Here is an 18,342-nt window from a genome sequence, read left to right on the forward strand (position 1 = left end):
TACTCTCTAAAGGAAGAAAATCGGGCAGAAATGGATGCATTTTTAGAGAAATACAAGTTGCCCAAACTGAGCAAAGAAGAAGTTAACCAATTAAATAAGCCAATATCCTATAATGAGATACAGGAAGCTATCAAAAGTCTTCCAACAAAAAAAAGCCCAGGACCAGATGGATTCACAGCAGAATTCTATAAGACCTTTAAACAAGAACTAATACCCATACTCCTCAAGCTCTTCAGAGAAACAGAGAAGGAAGGAGCTATCCCAAACTCATTCTACGAAGCCAATATCACACTCATCCCCAAACCAGGCAAAGACCCAACCAAAAAGGAGAATTACAGGCCAATCTCCTTGATGAACACAGATGCAAAGATCCTTAACAAGATTCTAGCTAACAGAATCCAGAAACACATAAAAAAAAATAATTCACTATGACCAGGTAGGCTTCATCCCAGAGACACAGGGATGGTTTAACATACGTAAGTCAATAAATGTAATCCAACATATCAACAGAGCCAGGGTCAAGAATCACATGATTATCGCTACAGATGCAGAAAAGGCCTTTGACAAAATTCAACATTCATTCATGCTAAAAGCTCTGGAGAAAATAAGAATAGAAGGAACATTTCTAAAAACAATAAAAGCCATTTATGACAGACCAATAGCCAATATTATACTTAATGGGGAAAAGCTACAACCAATTCTCATGAAATCAGGAACAAGGCAAGGATGCCCACTGTCTCCACTCCTCTTCAATATAGACCTAGGACCCTTAGCCAGGGCAATAAGGCAAGAAAAAGACATTAAAGGGATCCGCATAGGGAAAGAAGAAGTTAAACTATCCCTTTTTGCAGACGACATGATACTATACTTCCACGATCCCAAAAACTCCATCCCCAAACTCTTAGAAATCATAAATCACTTCGGCAAAATAGCAGGATACAAAATAAACCCACAAAAATCAGTTGCCTTCCTATACACTGATAATGTACAGGAAGAGAGGGAAATAAAGGGAGCAACCCCATTCACAATAACCTCCCGAAAAATAAAATATTTAGGAATTAACCTAACCAAAGATGTAAAAGAACTATTTAATGAGAACTATAAAAAGTTAAAGAAATTGCAGAAGACACTAGGAAATGGAAAGACCTCCCATGCTCCTGGATAGGCCGACTTAATATAGTAAAGTTGGTAATACTTCCAAAACTAATATACAAATTCAACGCAATTCCTATTAAAATCCCAATGACGTACATCACTGAAATACAGAAAACAGTCCAAAAATTCATATGGAACAACAAAAGACCTAGAATAGCCAAAACAATTCTAGGGAATAAAGACAATATGGGAGGGCTATCCATGCCGAACTTCAAACTCTACTACAGAGCTTTAATAACAAAGACATCGTGGTACTGGCACAAAAACAGACCTGAAGACCAATGGAACAGAATAGAAGATACAGAAATAAATCCACAGGCCTACAGCCAGCTGATATTCGACAAAGGAGCCAAAGACATACAATGGAAGAAACACAGCCTCTTCAACCGCTGGTGCTGGGAAAACTGGGCAGCCACATGCAGAAAACTAAAAGTGGACCCCAGCCTATCACCATGCACCAACATCAACTCAAAATGGATTAAAGACCTTAACATTAAACCTGAATCTCTGAAACTACTGCAGGACAGAGTAGGAGAGACACTTGAACTAATAGGCACAGGAAGGAACTTCCTGAACAGAGTCCCAGGGTAACAACAAGTTGGAGAGAGACTCGACAAATGGGACTACCTTAAAATAAAAAGCTTCTGCACATATAAAGCTATCGCAACCAAGCTAGAAAGACAACCAACTAATTGGGAAAAAATATTTACCAGCAATATATCAGACAAGGGGTTAACATCCTGTATATACAGGGAAATCAAGAAACGAATCCCTCCCAAACCCAACAAACCAATTACTAAATGGGCAAGGGAACTAAAGAGGGACTTTTCAAATGAAGAAATGAAAATGGCAAAGAAACACATGAGGAAATGTTCATCATCCCCGGTGGTGAAGGAAATGCAAATAAAGACAACCCTGAGAGGGGGGACCAAGATGGCGACGGGGCAGTAGGGAAACGCCACAGCTCTCTCCAACCAAAAAGAGAGTTCGAGTTCCAACGCTTAATCTCCCCAAGAGACCGACAACAACAAAAAGACGAACACTCAGAGAAAAACCAGAGGCGGAGAATAACAAAAAAGAAAGAGGAAAAGAATTTCAAAACAGAGAAAAGCGAAGACCCGTCCCCCAACCTTTACTGGCCGCGCGGCAGCTCGCCAAGCCGCCGGCAAGCCGGCCCGGCGGGGGCTGTGGGAGCCCCAGAGAAACAGCAGAGACACAGGGGGCCACTTTCAGAACATCTGGTACTGGTTTGCAGAACAGCAGATCACCAGGAACAGAGAAACCTACCAGCCGGGAGTCTCCACGAGGATCCCACCCCCACCCCTCACTCTCCACCCGAGCAGAGAGGCTCCATCCCGCCAAAGTCGCTCGGCATCAGCAGAGTGACAAAAGGACCTGCGGCAGACCACCCGGCCCGCCGGATCGCGATCGCAACGATCCAGCACTCTCCACCCGAGCAGAGAGGTTCCATCCCGCCAAAGCGGCTCGGCGCGACAAAGGGTCCTGTCTGCAGACCACCCGCCCGCCCGATCACGATCGCAACAACCCGGCGGGGTCACTTGGGCCCCAGAGGTACCGAGAAGAAGCTGCCTGAGCGTGGACACTCTTGACCCAACAGCTTCGACAGAGGCAGAGACAGAAAAGAATCACACAGAGCCACCACCGCCCAACCCAGCCCGGATTGCAACAACAACTGACGACCTACACCACACAGAAACAACCAGTTCCAGGGTGAGTACCCCACAGGGGAAGTGTATCCCTCAAGGGAGACCAGAGCTGGAGGGAATCCCCAGACCCTGACCTAGACTCCCTACCCCAGCACCCGGACCACAGGACCCACTAAAACTGGGAACTGTTTGAGAGCTCCACCAGCCCGTGGAGCACACTCAGCTGGCCAGGCTAGAGCAAGAGCACCCCTGGAAGGGAGCTTAAATGCCCAAGCCAGGAACAGCGCCCCTGGGTCAAGACTACCAACAGTAGAAGAAATTTGAACTGTGTCCCCCAGGCTGTATAACCTAGGGGGTATACACATCAGCACAGGCCTAACAAGCGCGCTCCAGGCTGGGGCCGGAACCAAGCCCGGGGATCCGGCGCCTGAACAACACAACCAACTCCTCCCAATTGAAGTAAAAAGCTGAGCATACGCCTCAACAGAGGGGAGAAAACCAGGAAACAACACTCCCCCGGGAAGCACGCCTGTGACAACAAAAGACCTGGAGGCCCAGGACAAGAGAAGCCCAAACCCCACCAAAACTCCACCCATATACCCTAGACTGGGAATTGGGCAACACAGGCTGCCAGCACCTGATAGTAAGCAGGAGCTCAGACTGTTAAGGCGGCTCAGCAATAGAGTGATAGTCTTGGATGTATGAGGCCCTGCATCTGATTCCTCAGCATCACAAAAGCAAAAAGGGTCAGAAGTGGTGCTGTGGCTCAAACGGTAGGGTGCCAGCCTTGAGCTGAAAAGCTGAGGGACAGCACCCAAACCTAGAGTTCAAGCCCACAACCAGCCCAAAACAAATAAACAAAAACACATCAGGAGCCCATAGCAGACTCCAGCATTTGGGAGAGTGCATCCAGAGCATCTGTTCTTCACAAGAGCACCCGTAGGAGCAAACACAAGCAGTCTAGGCTGCTCAACCCTTCCAAAGGCGGGAACTGTCAGCAATCTACAGCAGAGAGCTGAGAATCCTAAGTAAGTCAGAATAGCAGCTGGAAATAGGCTCCCAACAGAACCCAGATCAGGCACAGACTCTCTCTACCAATACAGAATCAGCAACCAAGCAAAGACAGACACACCAAAACAAAATTGAAGAGCAGTCTCCTGAACCTCCATGCGAAAATCACAGAGAAAAATCACAAGGTTTACTACCACCCAGGACAGCAAGCTCACCTCAAAAGCCAGCAGCCACACAGGGGAGAGCCCCAGTGGGAGCAAAGCAGGAATGGAAGACAAAGGCTACTTCCAAGGGTTGCTGGAGGCAATGACTCAAGAAATAAAGCGAGAAATTTATCAGAATTTGAAAGAGCACAAGGATGAACTATCCAAAGAGATACAGGGTATCAAACAAGAGATGCATGCAAAAATAGAAGCTGCACAAACCTCAGTAAGAAGTGAGATAAATGCCAAATAAGAGGTAATGCATACCTCATTGAGAGGTGAGATCAGTACTCTGAGAACCAACATTGAATCCATAAAGGGATCCATTTCCTCCATGCAAACCACAATAGAAGCCACTGTCAACAGAGTGAACGAAATGGAAGGTCGAGTGTCAGATACAGAAGACAGAATACACCAACTGGACCAAAAAGTGACAGATATGGAAAAATTACTCAAATTAAACCAAAGGGATATTCAAGAGCAAGCAGATAATGCTAAAAAATTTAACCTTCGCATAATTGGAGTGGACGAAGGTGAGGAATTCCAGAGCAAGGGAATGCAACACCTATTTAACAATATAATCAATGTAAATTTTCCCCACCTCAAAAACGACCATCTTAACTACATCACAAAAGCTTATCGAACACCCAACAAGCAAGACCCCAGGAGAAACACTTCTAGACACATTATAGTAAAAATGATAGATCTGAATAATAAGGAAACAATCCTGCATGCAGCAAAAATGAAGAAGGAGCTATACTACAATGGGAAAAAAATAAGAATTACTGCAGATCTCTCCACACAAACAATGAATGCAAGAAAAGCCTGGGAAAGCACCATACGAGCCCTGAGAGCCAATAACTGCCAACCCAGACTGATCTACCCGGCAAAGCTAGCATTCACATTTGATGGAGAACTGAAAACTTTTAATAGCAAAGAAAAACTAAATGAATACATAAACATTAAGCCAGCATTACAAAGAATTCTAAGAGGGGAGACACAACCTGAAGAAAGCAGCCAGGAACTGGGGCCTGCCCCAAACAGGCGTTACTCAAAGTCTAACTGAGCAAGCACAGGAGGAAAGGAAAAAAGAAAAACTTAGGAAAACGGAATGGCAGGGACAACAATGCATCTCTCTATACTTTCTCTTAATATAAATGGGCTGAATTCGCCAATTAAAAGAAAACGAACTGAGGACTGGATAAGAAAACAAGACCCATCCATCTGTTGCCTTCAGGAGACCCACCTCTCAGCCAAACATACAAACAAACTCAGAGTGAAGGGGTGGAAAAGGATCTACCAATCAAACGCCCCCAGTAAGAAAGCAGGTGTAGCTATCCTGATATCTGACAAAATAAACTTTTCATTAAAATCAGTACAGAAAGACAAGGACGGACACTACATATTAATAAAGGGAACAATCCAAGAGGAGGATATAACCATCATCAACTTATATGCCCCAAATATTGGTGCACCCAGATATGTCAAACAAATGCTCTCAAACTTACAGAATAAAATAGATCCCAATACGATAATACTAGGAGACTTTAACACACCACTCTCACCAAAGGACAGGTCTACCAACCAGAGGATTGGCAAAGAAGCTACCGAATTAAGAGAGGCCATACTGCAAGCGGAATTAACTGACATCTACCGAGTATTTCACCCTAAAACAACACAGTACACATTCTTCTCAGCAGCTCACGGAACTTTCTCCAAAATAGACCATATCATAGTTCATGCAAGGAACTTAAGCAAATACAAAGGGATCGACATAATCCCCTGTATCCTATCTGACCACAGTGGAATCAAGCTAGCTCTCAATAACAAAGCATACCGCAGAAATTTCTCCAATACATGGAAATTGAACAGCACACTCCTTAACAATGCCTGGATAACAGAAGAGATCAGAGAAGAAATAAAGCACTTCCTACAACTCAATGAAAATGAAAACACCTCACAAAGAAACTTGTGGGACACAGCAAAAGCAGTCCTGAGGGGCAAATTTATTGCCCTCAGTGCCCACATCAAGAGAATGGAGACAGACCAAGTAAATAACCTCATGTTGCAATTAAAACAGCTAGAAAAACAGGAAAAAATGGAACCTAAAGCTACTAGAAGAAGCCAGATAACCAAATTAAAAGCAGAGATTAACCAATTAGAAAATCAGAAAACCATAACCAAAATAAACCAAACAAAAAGCTGGTTCTTTGAAAAAATAAACAAAATTGATGGCCCATTGGCTAGATTAATTTAAAAAAGAAGAGAGGAAACCCATATTAATAGGATTAGGGATGCCACGGGAAACATCACCACACGTACCCAAGATATCCAAACAATTCTAACAGACTACTTTCAAAAGCTATACTCTCTAAAGGAAGAAAATCGGGCAGAAATGGATGCATTTTTAGAGAAATACAAGTTGCCCAAACTGAGCAAAGAAGAAGTTAACCAATTAAATAAGCCAATATCCTATAATGAGATACAGGAAGCTATCAAAAGTCTTCCAACAAAAAAAAGCCCAGGACCAGATGGATTCACAGCAGAATTCTATAAGACCTTTAAACAAGAACTAATACCCATACTCCTCAAGCTCTTCAGAGAAACAGAGAAGGAAGGAGCTATCCCAAACTCATTCTACGAAGCCAATATCACACTCATCCCCAAACCAGGCAAAGACCCAACCAAAAAGGAGAATTACAGGCCAATCTCCTTGATGAACACAGATGCAAAGATCCTTAACAAGATTCTAGCTAACAGAATCCAGAAACACATAAAAAAAATAATTCACTATGACCAGGTAGGCTTCATCCCAGAGACACAGGGATGGTTTAACATACGTAAGTCAATAAATGTAATCCAACATATCAACAGAGCCAAGGTCAAGAATCACATGATTATCGCTACAGATGCAGAAAAGGCCTTTGACAAAATTCAACATTCATTCATGCTAAAAGCTCTGGAGAAAATAGGAATAGAAGGAACATTTCTAAAAACAATAAAAGCCATTTATGACAGACCAATAGCCAATATTATACTTAATGGGGAAAAGCTACAACCAATTCTCCTAAAATCAGGAACAAGGCAAGGATGCCCACTGTCTCCACTCCTCTTCAATATAGTCCTAGAACCCTTAGCCAGGGCAATAAGGCAAGAAAAAGACATTAAAGGGATCCGCATAGGAAAAGAAGAAGTTAAACTATCCCTTTTTGCAGACGACATGATACTATACCTCCACGATCCCAAAAACTCCATCCCCAAACTCTTAGAAATCATAAATCACTTTGGCAAAATAGCAGGATACAAAATAAACCCACAAAAATCAGTTGCCTTCCTATACACTGATAATGTACAGGAAGAGAGGGAAATAAAGGGAGCAACCCCATTCACAATAACCTCCCGAAAAATAAAATATTTAGGAATTAACCTAACCAAAGATGTAAAAGAACTATTTAATGAGAACTATAAAAAGTTAAAGAAAGAAATTGCAGAAGACACTAGGAAATGGAAAGACCTCCCATGCTCCTGGATAGGCCGACTTAATATAGTAAAGATGGTAATACTTCCAAAACTAATATACAAATTCAACGCAATTCCTATTAAAATCCCAATGACGTACATCACTGAAATACAGAAAACAGTCCAAAAATTCATATGGAACAACAAAAGACCTAGAATAGCCAAAACAATTCTAGGGGATAAAGACAATATGGGAGGGCTATCCATGCCGAACTTCAAACTCTACTACAGAGCTATAATAACAAAGACAGCATGGTACTGGCACAAAAACAGACCCGAAGACCAATGGAACAGAATAGAAGATCCAGAAATAAATCCACAGGCCTACAGCCAGCTGATATTCGACAAAGGAGCCAAAGACATACAATGGAAGAAACACAGCCTCTTCAACCGCTGGTGCTGGGAAAACTGGGCAGCCACATGCAGAAAACTAAAAGTGGACCCCAGCCTATCACCATGCACCAACATCAACTCAAAATGGATTAAAGACCTTAACATTAAACCTGAATCTCTGAAACTACTGCAGGACAGAGTAGGAGAGACACTTGAACTAATAGGCACAGGAAGGAACTTCCTGAACAGAGTCCCAGGGTCACAACAAATTGGAGAGAGACTCGACAAATGGGACTACCTTAAAATAAAAAGCTTCTGCACAGATAAAGCTATCGCAACCAAGCTAGAAAGACAACCAACTAATTGGGAAAAAATATTTACCAGCAATATATCAGACAAGGGGTTAACATCCTGTATATACAGGAACTCAAGAAACTAATCCCTCCCAAACCCAACACACCAATTACTAAATGGGCAAGGGAACTAAAGAGGGACTTCTCAAATGAAGAAATAAAAATGGCAAAGAAACACATGAGGAAATGTTCATCATCCCTGGTGGTGAAGGAAATGCAAATAAAGACAACCCTGAGATACCACCTTACCCCAGTCAGAATGTCCCACATCCACAAATCAGCCAACGACAAATGCTGGAGGGGATGTGGAGAACGAGGAACGCTATTACACTGCTGGTGGGAATGTACACTCATACAACCACTTTGGAAAGCAGTCTGGAGGGTCCTTAGAAAGCTAAAGATTGACCTCCCTTACGACCCAGTCATACCACTTCTAGGCATCTACCCTGAACAACAGGAACCAATATACAAGGACACGTGCACCTCCATGTTTATTGCAGCACTGTTCGCAATAGCTAGGATATGGAAACAACCTAGATGCCCCACCACAGATGAATGGATCCAAAAATTGTGGTATCTATACACAATGGAATATTATGCAGCCATTAGAAATGACAAAATAATGGCATTTGCAGGGAAATGGATGGAGCTAGAAGGAATCATGTTGAGCGAGGTAAGCCAAGAACGAAGAGACAAACAGTACATGGTCTCCCTGATAAGTGGATGATGAATCCAAAATGTTAGGTGATATGACAAAACTAACAGGACTTAAGAAACAAAGAACTCCCACTCATCTGGTTGAACCACTACTAAATATCCCCATGCTGCTGATCACATATATGGTATATAACATATGAGCACCGTTATATATTACAGACTGTGATAGACAATTTGCTCCAGGAAAGTTAGAATGAACTTGTGACTTTAAATGAGCATCATTATTCCACAATACTGTGAATTTCCGGAAATTAAGTAATCACTTAATCACGATCAAAAAAAAAAAAAAAAAAAAGAACCTTGGGGAAGGGAGGGAGAGAGGGGATGGTAGGGGGAAAACAATGGAGGGGGTAACAATGTTCAAGAGGAAGTGGAAGTGTACTCATTACCTCACTCATGTAACTGTAACCCTCTGTATAGTATCTTTACAATAAAAAAAATTTAAAAAAAAAAAAAAGAAGAACCCTGTAGAGCTGCGTGATAAAAAAAAAAATAAAAAAATAAAAAAAAAAAAATAAAGGTGATTAAGAGACTGAAAAAAAAAAAAAAAAAAAAAGTTTACCTGAGTGGGTGAGGACATTTGCATGAAATTTCACCTAGGGCAGCACTTGATATTTATAACTCTCCCTAAACTATTGCATTGCCTGTTTTCCATTTTCTTGGCACTCCTTTAGAAATGTTCCCGTCTCAATCTTTCACCCACTGCAGCCGTGGGACCCTTTTTCATAATACGGACGTAAAGACATTTGTGGTACCGTATATAAATTACAACCGTAGGGGCTGGGAAGGTGGCTCAGTGGTAGAGTGCTTGCCTTGCATGCCTGAGGCCCTGGGTTCGATTCCTCAGCACCACATTAAGCAAAAAGAAAAAAGCCGGAAGTGGCGCTGTGGCTCAAGTGGTAGAGCGCTAGCCTTGAGCTGAAGAGCTGAGGGACAGCGCCCAGGCCCAGAGTTCAGGCCCCACGACCGGATCCAAAAAAAAAAAAAAAAAAATTACAACCGTAAATAAACTGGTACAGTTTGCTCGTAAGACATAATATCCAAACGAATTCCGTGTCCAGAAAATAACGAAAAAAAACACCCCCTGCGGGCCCCCCTCCCCCTCCGCTCGGCCCTCCCTTCAAGAACATTTCCTTGTTTGCTGTTGTTTCGTTTTGTTTCGTTGTAAATAAATAAAGCCGCAGAAGAGAGCCGGCGATACCTCATCGCTACTCTCGCGAGAGTCTCTCGGACTCTCGCGAGAGTCGCCAGCCCCCGCCATCAGCACCGAATCATTCCCTGTCACTCCACACGGTGTCCAGTAGGTGGCACCCCAAAACAAGGAAAAAGAACGTCAGGCCCAAGATCGATCAAGACACTTAGGAAGGTCTTGTGAGGAAGGAACACCTCCCCCTACACACACACACACACACACACACACACACACACACACACACACACACACACACACACACACACACACACACACACACACACACACACACACACACACACACACACACACACACACACACACACACACACACACCCCAGCACATCCCCGCCCACACAGGTCATGAATGGCAAACCCCTATGGCACAGAGAGACAGACAGACAAAACACATGGGGTGTGGAGAGAGACCGGAAATCAAAAACAAAAACAAAAACAAAAAACATTTTCCTGGCTTGACCTATGAATGGGCCTGGGCTGGCATTCTGTCCTCTGGGCCCTACAGTCAATCCATGGCGGTCGCTCCTCTCTCCTCATCACTGTAATCCTATCTGATATTTGCCAGAGCCGAACGTGCAGTGGGGACACTTTGGTTCATCGATCTAAACTAGGGCCCGGGGCGGAGGGGGTGGTGGTGGTGGAGGGGAAGCCTAGGAAGTCTGTTGCTATAGTTGGTGGCGGCGGCGGCGGTGGTGGTGGCGGCAGTGCAAAGTGTGTGTGGGGGGAGGGGGGGAGGTAGATCACATGCTGCCATACGTGCCTGTGCCTGTGTGGTAGGAAACAGCAGCAAAGATCAAGGGGTGCAGGGTGTGTGTGTGCACGCCCCAGTCAGTCCTGGGGCTTGAACTCAGAGCCTGAGTGCTGTCCCTTGGCTCTTGTGCTCAAGACTGGCACTCTGGGGCTGGGAAGGTGGCTCAGTGGTAGAGCGCTTGCCTTGCATGCGTGAGGCCCTGGATTCGATTCCTCAGCACCACATAAGCAGAAAAAAAGCCGGAAGTGGCATTGTGGCTCAAGTGGTAGAATGCTAGCCTTAACCTGAAGAGATGAGGGACAGCGCCCAGGCCCAGAGTTCAGGCCCCACGACCGGACCCCCCCGCCCCCGCGCCAAAAAAAAAAAAAAGAGACTGGCAGTCTGCCATTTGAGCCAAAACTCCACTTCTGGCCTTTGGGTTGCTTAATTGAAGACATGAGGCTCACCAAAGTGCAATGCCTATATACCTCTGATCATATAACAAGAAGTCTTCCCCTTTCTTTGTGTTTGTTATCATCGATGTTATTTTGTTTTCTCTTCTCCCCCCCCCATTGTTTCTTCCTTCATCTATTTCCGGGAGGGGCAAGAAATGGAGGGACCCAGGATGAAGAAGTGCAACAGTGGCACTCACTAGACACTATGTTGACACACAACCTGTGGGTGGGGAACAAACAGAACTTGAGGGAGGGAAAACCTGTGAGAGAGCCAGGGAAGGGGTGACATTGTCCAAAAAAAAAAAGTACTCTTTTTTAGGGGGTGGGGGGAGATGGGAGGGCAGGAATGGAAACAAAGGAGGAGGCAACAATGCTTGATAAGAAATGTACTCATTTCCTTGCTCGTGTCATTGTAACGACTCTGTAAGTATTTTCACAATTAACACAACTCATTAGCCGGGCGCCGGTGGCTCGCGCCTGTAATCCTAGCTACTCAGAAGGCTGAGAGCTGAGGATCACGGTTCAAAGCCAGCCCGGGCAGGATAGCGCCCAAGCCCAGAGTTCAAGCCCAACGACAAAAAAAAAAAAAAAAACAACTTATTAATTTAAAAAAAAATGTACTCTTCCTACCTCACTTATGTAATGTAATCTTTCCTATCCTTTTTTTTTTTTTTTTTTTTTTTTTTTTTTTTTTTTGTCAGTGGTGGGTCTTAAACTCTGGGCCTGGGCGCTGTCCCTAAACTCTTCAGCTCAAAGCGAGTGCTCTACCGCTTGAGCCACAACGCCACTTCCGATTTTCTAGTGCCTCATTGGAGATAAGAGTCTGGTGACTTTCCTGCCCTGCCTGGCTTTGAACCGTGATCCTCAGCTCTCAGCCTCCTGAGCAGCTAGGATTACAGACGCGAGCCACCGGTGTGGGCTGGCATACTGTAACCGTTCTGTATGTCACCATTTCCCTAACAATTTGTAAAAAATCAAAGGAGAGAGGGAGGGGGAGATAACAACCCCTCACGCCTGAGAAGTGAAACCCAACGGGCTTCTAACCGATCTGAGATTCTTTGAAGGTTTTTGCGATGTTAATCACAATCACAAACACAGACGGACAGTTTCTCCAGTCACTCCTTAAGAGGAACGGGGAACAGGGACAGGGAGAAGAGAGGCAGATCCTGGCCTGACCTAGGCGGGAAGATGGAGGGGAGACAAGACTCCTGAACTCCTTTTTCCCCTCACTCTCCTCCGTCCAGAGGGTGGGAGCTTAGGGGTCGGCCACGGGGACATCCCACGGTCACAGTCATGCCTCCCGGAGGGGCAGAGGGCAGAGCACAGGCAAGCATGCCAGCTTCCCCGCCCGCCCCTCCCATTCTGTCCCTGGCGGGCTTGGGCGGGAGGCATACTAGTGGCAGCGGGCGGGTGGAAGTAGTCTGACAACTCCAGCTTGCAGGAAGTCAGTGGCTGCTGGTGGTAGGCAGGGAGGGTCCCAGCAGAAAAAGACCAGAGAGAGCGCGCGCGCGCAGACTTTTCCTGCCCAAGGGCAAAAGAGGCCACTTTTGTAAAGACGGGGAGTGGGAGGGGAGGCTGATTCACTCACCCCCACCCCACCCCGCGCGCTAATGAAGTTACAGGAGCTGAGGGCTGGCCGCCCCACCCCCCACCCCGCCGGGGTGTTTCGCAGAGGACGCAGGGCGGGTCGGGGGTGGGGGTGGGGTGGGCTGGTTTAAGCCTGGAGCCCCAGTCAACTCAGGAACTCCAGGCAACGTTCCTTTGTCTTGTAAATGTCGTCATGGCAACGACTTAAGCGCCCTGGCGGAGGGGGGAGGGTGGGGGGGGGGAGGAGAAAGAAGAAGAAACAAACACGCCCACCCCAGCAGGCCTGCCTGAGTTGAGGCCTTGAATTTCAACCTCAGTAGGGCCACTAAACTAATAAAAATCGTTGTAAGAAACTGTTGACGGAGGACCCTCGGGATAGGATGATTAGGCTGTGTACCCGTGAGGCGAGGTGGCCGTGTGTTCCAGCTTCGTGCCAAGAGGTTGCCTTATCTCGGCCTATCTTCCTTCCCAGAATTGAACACAGAGGCAAGCAGGATAATTTCCAGGGGGAAATGAGGCCTGGGAAAGCACCACCAGGAATTCAGAGACAAGACAGCCGGACAGCTTCCTAATGAATGGCTCCACACATCCTATTTTCTTCACTTTTCAGTCCCTCATAAACGAACAGTTATTAGGAAAGAAAACTAATAGGTGGGGGTGGGTGGTGGAAGGGAAAAGAGCAGCTCCCTTCCTCTGAGCTTTTGCCCAAACAATGAGTATACTGTGAGAAAGGAGCCAAGAGTTTCCTCAAAGAAAGGAGGAAACTTACACCGGGGAGGGAAGTAAATTTTAAAAAGAAGCAGAGCATGGGTCAAAGCACCACCCCTCCCCCCCCATGCATGCATGGGAAACCAACAGAATCATCTCTTAAACCCTACTACAGGCTCAAGGTAGAGAGTTTACTTTGTTTCTTTTTCCTCTGTGTGTTTTCAAGGTTTGCCTTGCCTCGGTGGGTGTTTCTCCCCCTAAAAGTATCTATCCTGTCTTTTGGGTCTTACTGTGTGTGAGTGTGTGAGTGTGTGAGTGAGTGAGTGAGTGAGTGAGTGAGTGAGTGAGTGAGTGAGTGAGTGAGTGAGTGAGTGAGTGAGTGAGTGAGTGAGTGAGTGAGTGAGTGAGTGAGGCAGCCAGGCAGCCAGGCAGCCAGGCAGCCAGCCAAGCAGCCAGCCAAGCAGCCAGCCAGGCAGTCAGTCCAGAGATCTAATGTCTCCCCTATTTTAAACGTACCTTTTGCATATGTGAGAGAAAGCACACGAAACTGGTTTTCTATAGGAACATATATGTGAATACATTCACCATGGAGTGAAAAGATAGAGTCGCTTCCAAATGATATGTACAGCAGAATACCAACACATCGAGATGACTTCTGCAAGAAGCCAAGGCCCACTTTTGAAATCCCATAATGAGGAAGCCTCAGTCAGTGGCCTGGTTTGAGTCCAGGCCTCCACTTAAAAACGACCTTTACTTTGTGTTTTTATTTTTCCCTGTTTTCTTTTCCTTTCTATGACCTCTCCCCCCAACGCCCCAACCCCTTCCCTCCATAGGTCTCTCTTTCTCCTTTTCTTTCTCTGTAGTTTGAGCCCGAGAGTTACTTAATTCTCGAACTTCTGGGTTTTCCTTAGATCTGGTAACCTGTTGGACATAAAAATTTGGGAAAGCCTCAAAACAGTCACCCCCACCCCACGAAAAATAATCATGCTTGTCGCCAAAAGCTTTTAAATGAGAAAACAGTGGTCAAGTGAAGCCAATGAAGGCTGTAATAGCAACCATGTTTCTAGACTACTGTACCAAGTTTTTTTTTAAATATATATATTTTTAAACATATTTTTATTGTGAAAATACTGTACAGAGGGGTTACAATTACATGGGTAAGATAATGAGCACATTTCTTATAAGCATTGTAGCCTCCTGCTTTTTTTCCCCTTCCCATCCCTTCGTATCCTCCCCCCCCCCCCGCCGTCCCCCCACCAAAGTTGTAAAGTTCGTTTTTTGACATAACGACTTGTATATCTCATTGTTTCAATGGGTCCTCCTGTAACCCTGTTTTAACAATTTGTTTTTTCCCTTCCCCTCCACATATATCAACACCAGGATTTTTTTTTTATTAAGCAAAACAACTCAGTTATTCAGCTGTGAGTATGTCCATACAAACAAGATGCAGGAGCCTTCCATGCTGGACTGGCCAAAAAAGGGGGGAGAGCTAGGAAGGTGGCTTAGTGGTAGAGTGCTCGCTCCCCTTGCAAGCATGAGGCCCTGGGTTCGATTCCTCAGCACTATATAAACAGAAAAGGGGAGCAGTGGCACCCTGTGGCTCAAGTGGCAGAACAGTAGTGAGCCTTCAGATGAAGAGCAGAGAGACAGCACCCAGACCCAGAGTCCAAGCCTCACACCCGACGACAAAAAAACTGAAAATAATAAATATATATATATATGTTTGTATCACACTATATATAAGCATAGATAGATATATATGTATGTATGTGTATAAATATATATGTGTATATGTATGTATATGCATGTGTGTGTCTGTGTGTGTGTGTCTGGAGAGAGAGAGAGAGAGAGAGAGAGAGAGAGAGAGAGAGAGAGAGAGAGAGAGAGAGAGAGAGAGAGAGAGAGAGAGAGAAAGAGAGAGAGAGAGAAAGCCAGAAGTGGTGATGTGGTTCAAATGATACAGTGCTAGACGTGAGCAAAAGAAGTTGAGTGTGATTCCTAGAAATGTTGTTTGATGATACTTTTTGTCCTATTCATGACAGATAAAACTTTCACTAACTTATGTTATGTGTTAGTATAATTACTTCATTTGATGAAATAGCTAATATATATTTTTTACCTTTCTGAGAATATAATTTTAATGAAATAAACTGTAAAATTATTCATATGTGAAAAAAAAGAAGAAGTTGAGTGACAGTGCTGAGGCCCTGACTTCAAGTCTCAGTATTGCCCACCCCCCCAAAAAAATAAAGAAAAAGGAGAGAGAGGGGGGGTGGGGAGAAGAAAGAGAGAAAGTAAAAAAAGGAAGGAAGGAAGGAAGGAAGGAAGGAAGGAAGGAAGGAAGGAAGGAAGGAAGGAAGGAAGGAATGGTCAATGACCTGTTTTTCTTACCTGTAGAGAAATGCCCCAAACATCTAGAAATTCAGGTTGGGGCAAAGATAAAACAGCTATCTGTACATAACTCAGCTGCCACATCTCTCCCCCCCCCCCCCCCGCCTATCTAACCCTGAAAACACCCATGAAGTCAAGGAGCTGTGTAGGTCTCTCTCCCTTCAAGAGCACCCACACTGTATTAGAGTATGTCCTTGTCTGTCTGTCTGTCTGTCTGTCTGTCTGTCTGTCTGTCTGTCTGTCTGTCTGTCTGTCTGTCTGTGCCTTTTTTGGGGGTCTGGTTGTCTGCTTGCCTGCTTGCTTACTTACTCCATAAAAACTCCACCAGAGTGACTCCTCCAGAAATTCTTATTCAATGATCGAAATCAAGGGTCCTAAGGGAAGAGTCCCTACATGGAAGGGTAAAAAGTCACTAACCCTCACCTGTGTTTGGTGACAAGAAGAACTCCATACCAAGAGTCTACCTTAATACATGAGGGCAGGGCAGGGAAGGAATAATTTATTCAGGTGATCTAGTCAGTCACAGTAATGGGTCTCTGGTTCCCCGTCCATGTCTCCCTCTGTGTGTGTGTGTGTGTGTGTGTGTGTGTGTGTGTGTGTGTGTGTGTGTGTGTGTGTGTGTGTGTGTGTGTGTGTGTGTGTCTCAGATCTAGTTGGACTTGTGGATCTCTCACTTGCTCTCCCTTCCATCTCTTACTCTGTGTGTCTTTCCACTGGTCTCTGGGTCTCTGTCTCTCTGTCTGTCTCTCCTGTGTCTCTGTCCTCTCCCCTCCCCCACCCCTTGCTTTTCTGTGTGGACTCAAGGAAGAACTGTGTTTCAGGCCCAGTGGTCTCTGCTTACTGAGCTTGCCAGCCTGGAACTCGCCAGAGGCAACTTCTTCCTTGGTGTCCCCGAAGGAAGGAGGGAGCAGGAACCGGTGCCCCAAAAGGGACTCTTATCTCCAATGAATCACCCGCCTGGCCACCCGCCCGCCCGTGTCAACCCACACAGAATATGAAAGCCACACATGAGCTCAAGAACATGCAAAGACTCAGTTTAGAGGAGTCTCATGTTGAACATGGAGACTCGGTCTGTAAACAAGATGGATGCCACTCCCATCGCTGCTGCCATTTAGACCCGAGTTTTTAGGGAATCTGTCTACCACCCAGACACATTCCAGCCCACCACCTTGAGAATGTCTCAAGGATGGATGGCTAATTTTATTCAATCATCATCTGGTTTCCCGAAGGAGAAAATGCCTCTGCACCCCCCCTCCCCTGCAGTTCTCTTCCCAAGGCCCCAAGTCGGGGGCGGGGGGGGGGGGGTGTGTGGAAAACAACAACCAAAAAGCATGTAAATAAGCCGGGCGCTGGTGACTCACGCCTGTAATCCTAGCTACTTAGGAGGCTGAGATCTGAGGATGGCGGTTCAAAGCCAGCCCGGGCAGGCGAGACCGTGAGACTCCGATCTCCAATAAACCACCAGAAAACTGGAAGTGGTGCTGTAGCTCAAGTGGTTGAGCGCTCGCCTTGAGCTGAAGAGCTGAGGGACAGCGCCCAGGCCCAGAGTTCAAGCCCCACGGCCAACAAAAAAAAAAAAAAAAAAAAGCACGTATATAATAACTGAATATACGTATATTTATATGTATGTATCACACTATGTATGAGTATATATATGTGTGTGTGTGTGTGTGTGTGTGTGTGTGTATGTATATATATATATGTATAAATAAATGAATATATGTGTGCTTATACATATATACGTATATGTATAAATAAATGTTACCCAAATGTTTACAAACAAGACCACACTAAAGCTACCAGCACAACTATGTTTATTGCAGCATTATTTACCATAGCTAAGATATGGAACCAACCCAGATGCCCCTCAGTAGATGAATGGATCAAGAAAATGTGGTATATATACACAATGGAATTCTATGCCTCCATCAGAAAGAATGACATTTCCCCATTTGTTAGGAAATGGAAAGGTTTGGAAAAAATTATATTAAGTGAAGTAAGCCAGGCCCAAAGAAGCATAGGTCCCATGGTTTCCCTTATTTGCAATATCTAGTATAGGTATGAGTCAAGCGGAAAAGGCCAGATAATGTGATGTTAGGAAAATGAACCCTTAAATATGTATTTTAATGTTTTTGTTTCTTTCATGCATGTGTTTCTAATGCATTTATAAGATTATTTCTTTGTTGCTTTGTATGTCCCTCCCCCACAGTGTAACCCCCGCTTTCACTATATTTGATGTCAGTATAACATGTGGAGGAGATGGGGACAAACAAGTCGTTTAAGGATTCAGGTGGACCTGTTGC

The sequence above is a fragment of the Dipodomys merriami genome, unplaced genomic scaffold (genome assembly GCF_024711535.1).
Source record: "Dipodomys merriami isolate MVZ:Mamm:240054 unplaced genomic scaffold, mDipMer1.0.p SCAF_640, whole genome shotgun sequence".
Taxonomy (NCBI): domain Eukaryota; kingdom Metazoa; phylum Chordata; class Mammalia; order Rodentia; family Heteromyidae; genus Dipodomys; species Dipodomys merriami.